Source organism: Abramis brama, assembly GCF_963993115.1.
Source record: "Abramis brama genome assembly, chromosome: 6".
NCBI lineage: Eukaryota > Metazoa > Chordata > Actinopteri > Cypriniformes > Leuciscidae > Abramis > Abramis brama.
The window spans coordinates 9,649,540-9,656,301 of record NC_139968.1 but is presented as its reverse complement, the minus strand read 5'-3'; positions in this window follow the sequence as shown (position 1 = coordinate 9,656,301).

The following is a 6,762-nucleotide window of genomic DNA, read 5'->3' as shown; positions in this document are numbered from 1 at the left end:
GGGAGACAAACTGTGGCCTCCTATTGGAGACCACATCTACTAGAAGACCATGAATCCGGAAGACTTATTCAATCACCACTTGAGCAGTCTCCTTGGCTGAGGGCAATTTGGGAACCTGACTAAAGTTCTGTATGAAGTGGAAATAAAAGTTAGCTAATCCCAGAAATTGCTGCAGAGCCTTGCGCGAATCTGGAGTCGGTGACTCAGCCGAGATCCCCTCTGCTGAAATAATGTAGCCCAGGAACGAAACTGACTCTGCGTGGAAGACGCACTTCTCCGTTTTCACATACAGTTGGTTCTCCCACAGCCGTTGTAGCACCTGACATATGTGCTGAGTGTGTACCTGAACAGAAGGAGAAAAAATAAGAATGTTATTAAGGTACACAAAGACACATTTTTTAACCATGTCCCTTAGCACGTCATTGACCAGGACCTGGACGACAGCTGTGGTGTTGGTCAGGCCAAACGGTAGGACCCTGTAGGCTTCCCAACTGCATGGGATTGTGGTCAGCTGGGAAAGGCGAGGGCATAATCACATAATGTGAGTAAGCAGTCTTTTTTGGCTGTTCGAACACATTCGAACATGGTAGCCTTGCTTCATAGCCTGCTGCTGGTGGTTTTGCCTGCTAGCCATCACCTGGATGTTATGTTGCTAGCCTGTTGCTGGTAGCTACCACCTGGATGCCCTGCTGCTAGCTGCCCTTGCTAGCTACCACGTGGATCCTGCTGCTAGCTGCCCTTGCTAGCTACCACCTGGATGCCCTGCTGCTAGCTGCCCTTGCTAGCTACCACCTGGATGCCCTGCTGCTAGCTGCCCTTGCTAGCTACCACCTGGATCCTGCTGCTAGCTGCCCTTGCTAGCTACCACCTGGATGCCCTGCTGCTAGCTGCCCTTGCTAGCTACCACCTGGATGCCCTGCTGCTAGCTGCCCTTGCTAGCTACCACCTGGATGCCCTGCTGCTAGCTCCACTTGCTAGCCACCTTCCGGATGCCCTGCTGCTACCTGGAAGCCTCCCTGCTAGCCTCCATCCTATAGCCCTGACTTTTTGACTCCAAGCTACTGTTCACCCCTGTTAAGGCTGTCTTCAACTAAACCTGGTAACTTGACATCATGCATTTGTTTGTTTGTTGTTTGTTTGTTATGTATGCATTTGTTGTGATTTGGCTGCTACCTTGGCCAGGTCTCTCTTGTAAAAGAGATTCTGAATCTCAATGGGACCTCCTGGTTAAATAAAGGTATAATAATTCGACCACATGAGCATTTACACTACAAAAGCAATCCGGTCAAATGTGTTTTCGACTACCTCTGGAAGTGGTAGAAAGTGGACAAGCTCAAAATGTTTTAGAACAGTTTAGACCCCTGTATTTAGCATTGTCCACTTGTTATACGATCGACCAAAACGCATCTTAACCCTCTGGGGTCGACAAACGCGTCGTGCGTTTTGCTGAATTTTATTTCACATAGCAGCAAAATAAACTTAAAATACTCCGTCAATTATGGTCATACAGACTTAAGAAATATGAAAAAATAAACTGTTACATGTCTACTTTTTATGTGTCCACTTACAATCGAAACAAAACATTGTGCTTTTGTAAAATAAAGAAAATAAACAGGGTGTGCTTTCTGCCTCTCCGTCTAAAACCGTCAAAACTCAGCGAATACTAGTCACACAGGCAAGAGCAATATATATTTATAATCATTTAAGTGTCTAATTTTAAATGATGTAATTCAAAACGAAAACAAATATTCTCTGTTTATGTAAACTGTATGAAAAGAGAGCGATGTCAGTCGTTCTCATGGCAACTCATTATCTGCTCATGTGAACACGCCTACGGAGAGCGCACGCTATTGAAACGCAAATGATCTGAGGCGATCCATGCAATCCTGTCAACGGCCACATCAACTCGATAAAACACATCAAGTTTAATCAGATTCATGAAATGTACTGTACGTCGTCTTGCGACGCAGTGAGTAATAATAATAGCGTAATAGTAATATAATCCTGGAAAAATTTACCTCAGAAGTGCTGGTTTCAGTTTCATTTCGAGGAGCAGCGGATCCAGCTGAGGATCGTGAATAGTAAGTTCTTTGTTCTTAAGTGCTTTGTTTTAATTGCAATATAGTGTATGTAAACCGCAAAAAGACGGTTTAAATATGAATCGCTTGTCTATGTGTAAATGAACGGCACAGATGCGCGCTGTTGTTTACTACAGGCACTTACAACATGCTTTGTTGTAGCAATCAAATATGTGACACCCAAGCTAACTGTAGGCTACTACACATAATACTACACTGTAAAACCCAACAAGTTAAGCTAACTCATTTCATTTGAGGAAACCGATTGCCTCAATTCAATTAAGTTTATAAAAACAATAGTTATGAGTACTCTGAACTTATTTCAGTTGTGTTTACTAAAAGTAGATATACATTGCAGTCAATAAATCAAGTGATTAATTAAGTGATTATTGAGCATTAGTGATTAACACCTGCTGTTAACGAGCAGAATCAATGAAGGAAAGAGAACACAAGAACTACAACTGACTTCCAGCCACACCCTTAGATGAAATCAACTCAAGATAAAAGACGTTTAAATCTCTAAAGATATCAGCAGAGGAGGATGAAACCACTACACAAACAGCATTACCAGCTTCACTTATTACTAAACAGTTTGACTTTTGTCATGTGTCTACAGAAGTTGTTATTGAGAATGAACAGAGGGTTAGATGATAATGATTTATTGAGTTTCATTTAAAGACACCATGATAGTGATCCGTGTTTGCTTTAGTTGGGCTCTTGACCCTTGACTTTATAACACCAGTATTTCCTCTGGCTGCTGTAACTGAGTGTTTATAAAACACATTTGTTATGGCACATACGCCAAAAGAAAATATGAGCTTGTGGTTGTGTTAAGATAATACAAATCATCATTTAGTGACTTGATTCTCTGATGTTTTCCAGAGCTTAATCTCTGATTAGACAGGTGATGTATTACTTGTATTATTCATTATAATAGAACTGATTCTGCTGTAAGGCCCATTGTTGTGACAATCATATTTTAAAAACCTCTATGGTATCATGCTGACTTACACAGTAATCAAGAATCAGCATATGAATCTCAACAATGGTGACCATTAAAAAATGATTTATGCCGCAATGCATGCTGGGAGCCATGGATAAGTTTTGTATTATGCTAGTACCCAGCATGCATTACAGCATGAATAATGTTTTAATGGTCACCATTGTTGAGATTCATATGCTGATTCTTGATGTCTGTGTGAGTCTTAGTAATGCAATACCTTTTCTGTGAAACTTTTTGTGCACAACTATTTGTAAAATCCTTCATATTATCTGATGGCCACAACATGGCTAGCTCTTATGCTGTAGAAACACAGTTTTGAGTAAAACTAATATGTTGCCCTTTTAATCAGAGATCAGACTCTGAATGAAATCAGTGAATCAAGCCACTAAATGATGATTGTCATCATCAGTCCTTCACCATCAACACCCGATCAGACTTTTCCTTGTCTTTTGTGCCATAACAAATATGTTTTATAAACACTCAATTATAGCAGCCAAAGAAAATCTTAAGTGCAAAAGTCAAGGGTCAAGAGCTCAACTAAAGCAAACGCTGATCTCCATCATGGTGACCTTAAATGAAACTCAAATCATCAACTTCTAAACCTTTGTTAATTCTAATAAGAACTTCTGTAGACGAATGTCAGTAATAAAGTCAAACTGTTTAGTAATAAGTGAAGCTTGTAATGTTGTTCGTGGAGTTGTTTAATCCTCCTCTGCTGAGATCTTGAGATATTTAATGTCTTCTTTTATCTCCAGTTGATTTTGCTGTGGCTGGAAGTCAGTTGTAGTTCTTGTGTTTCTCTTTCCTTCAGTGATTCTGCTTGTTAACAGCAGGTGCTCATCACTAATGCTCAATCATCACTTAATTAATCACTGAATTATACAATTATCATTCTGGGATCTAGAAATGTTCTATAACTCATTCAGTTTGAGTTCTGTTTCAGTCATTCAAGTTTCGGTAATATTTGAGTGCTGTGAACTCAATTGTATTTAGTGCATATTACTGTTAGGTTTTACAGTGTACACAAAAGCACTATATTTTGTTAACTGACATAGTGCAGGTTTCTAGCAGTAAAAGGACTGCTGCTGCTGCTGTCCAGTTTCCATTCTCCGCTGAAGCTCAGCGCAAGCTTTTTTCTTGCATTCCCCATTGGGATATTTTGCTGCGAATGCTGCATGGTGCGTCTCAAAATGTCTCTTAACATTGAGACACACTGCGGACCCAGCTAGCTAGGTAGTTGTTTAACTTGATCTGGACATGACACAGGCCTAACCACATTGTCCAATTAAAATTGAGCTCTCTGAAAGGTAGGCTAGCTACAGGCCAAACGCCGCCGCAATTATATTAAGCTGCTAGTTAGTTAGTTAGTTAGTTAGTTAGTTAGTTCGTTTATTTGTAAAGCACATTTAAAAACAACATGAGTCGGCCAAAGTGCTTTCCATTTAAAACAATATTCCAACAGCATAAATAGCCAAAATACAAAAAAACATTAAATATGACACCAAACCAAATACAATTAAAATACAAGACAACAGTAAAACAAGATATATTCAACTACTAGCTCAACCATAAGCCTGGGCAAGCAAATGCACCCTCAACCGTGATTTAAAAACACTCATTTTCAAGCTGCGAGTCTCTTACCTAAATATTTTTAACACATTTTATTTAATTTGACACATTCATAATTATACATTTAATCAGGTATGCTAATAGTTTAAAATCATGTTCGAGGGTGTATTTTCAGTCAACATTTGAAAATTGGAGAGCCATATAAAATCCTGAAAAGAGCGATATATGGCTTGTGAGCCATAGGTTCCCAACCCCTGATATAAACCATCCATCAACCTTTAGAGAACCCACCCCCCACCATGCACCTTTCATAGGATTCACACTACCAATGACCCTTAAAGTTAAGTGTCGAAAGGTCTAGTTCCCACCCCCATAAGACCAAGAGAGATCACTATCTGCTAGTTATGGGAAAATGTTGTGTACAGTTCAGGCAGCCTAACCTCGGATAAAATATTTGCTCTGTGGTATTTACCCTTTCCCTACGGACACCTGAATGTCAGGGCATTTGAGATTGGAAGGACCACAAGCAAAGCGGGTCTTGGTTGACACATTACGGTGATGGCAAACCTACACTGGGGACTGATTTGGGTCAAGTAGGACACGTTGCTGGATCAACATCTCGTGTTGGGCCTGGATCAACAAACCTTTCCATAAACTTACCACTGAAATCATAATTCATTGATAGGAATATTGTTCAGTGACCAACCAAAATAGTTGCCCACAAGTGACTTACATCCGATCTCTATGATGAATTACATTGTCAGTGAAAGGTCAACAACCAGCTATTTAGCCTCAGTGTAGTTTGGCCAAATAGCAGAAATATATATATAATATCAGAAATCTGTAATGAAAAGGATTGATCTATCTATCATCTGTCTGTCTATCTACATATTTAGTAAACCATTGCTATTATCTGAATATATATAAAAAAAACCTTATGGCAATTCATAATAACAATAATAATACATGTATTCTTTAATTATTGGTTGTTGGTTACGTAAATGATGTAGAATGAAAATGTTTGAATACTCAATTTTCAGACACTAGACATTTTACCTTTCTTAAACGTACATTTTGTTCATAACTTAATTGGATTTACATAGGAAAAGTCACTGAGATATAAAAAGTAATCTGTCCATTAGTACGAACAACCATTTCAGATAATAGCATTGGTTTCAGTCGAACAATAACAGAACTTTCATATCTTCCACACGAGCTAGCCTTGTAATGATGTACTGATTATTCTTTAAGCCTTTCCTGCGTCATAGAAACCAGGGATTCAGGGACCATCCAAATCTGCATCAAAGGAACTTTGAAATGGAGAAATATTAAAATGTACATCGCAAGACAGAAAAACATACCAAATTAGTCCAAGGCCATGCAAAACATTTAGGCAATCTACAGGGCTACAGATGGCATGTGTAATTTGTACTTAGTATTACTGGCACAAATCCCCTCAGATAGCTCTTGGGAGGGAAACGACATTTTGACACACACAAAAAATGACTTTTTAGTCATAAACCTGTTGAGACATGCAGGGTTCACCTTTTCCATTGGTATTCAATTATGTCCTTGTTAAATTGCAATTGATTTGTTCATTCATAAGTACGTCTGCTTCCTTACGAATTGCCACATAGATATAATAAAAGACTGCAAATGTTCATTCAACTGAGACGTGCCGTTGGAATGGCTTCTATTGTGTTTCAGTGATTGAAAGCAAGAGCTTTCTATGACCTTCACCAACATATAAACATACACATATAACATATACAGGTCATGGAAATAAGCTCTACAATGGCTAACGTGTTAACTCGTCAATTTGTAGGTGACATTTGGAGAGTGCAGTCAGGTTATGTTGCGAAGAGAACAATAATGCTGCTTCAACCGAGGATGACATGCACTTCAAGCAGAACTGTAAACATAAAGGCCTTTTACTGAAATGTCAGTATTTAGAATGTAATAACAGAGCTGCACTTGCGATATCTGAAAGGGTACCTAAACCAATGATACCTATTGAAGTCAAATATGTATGTGTATATTATTTATATTTATTTATTTTTTATAATTAAAATCTTTTTTTATTACATACAGTACATGCAGTATATATTGCAC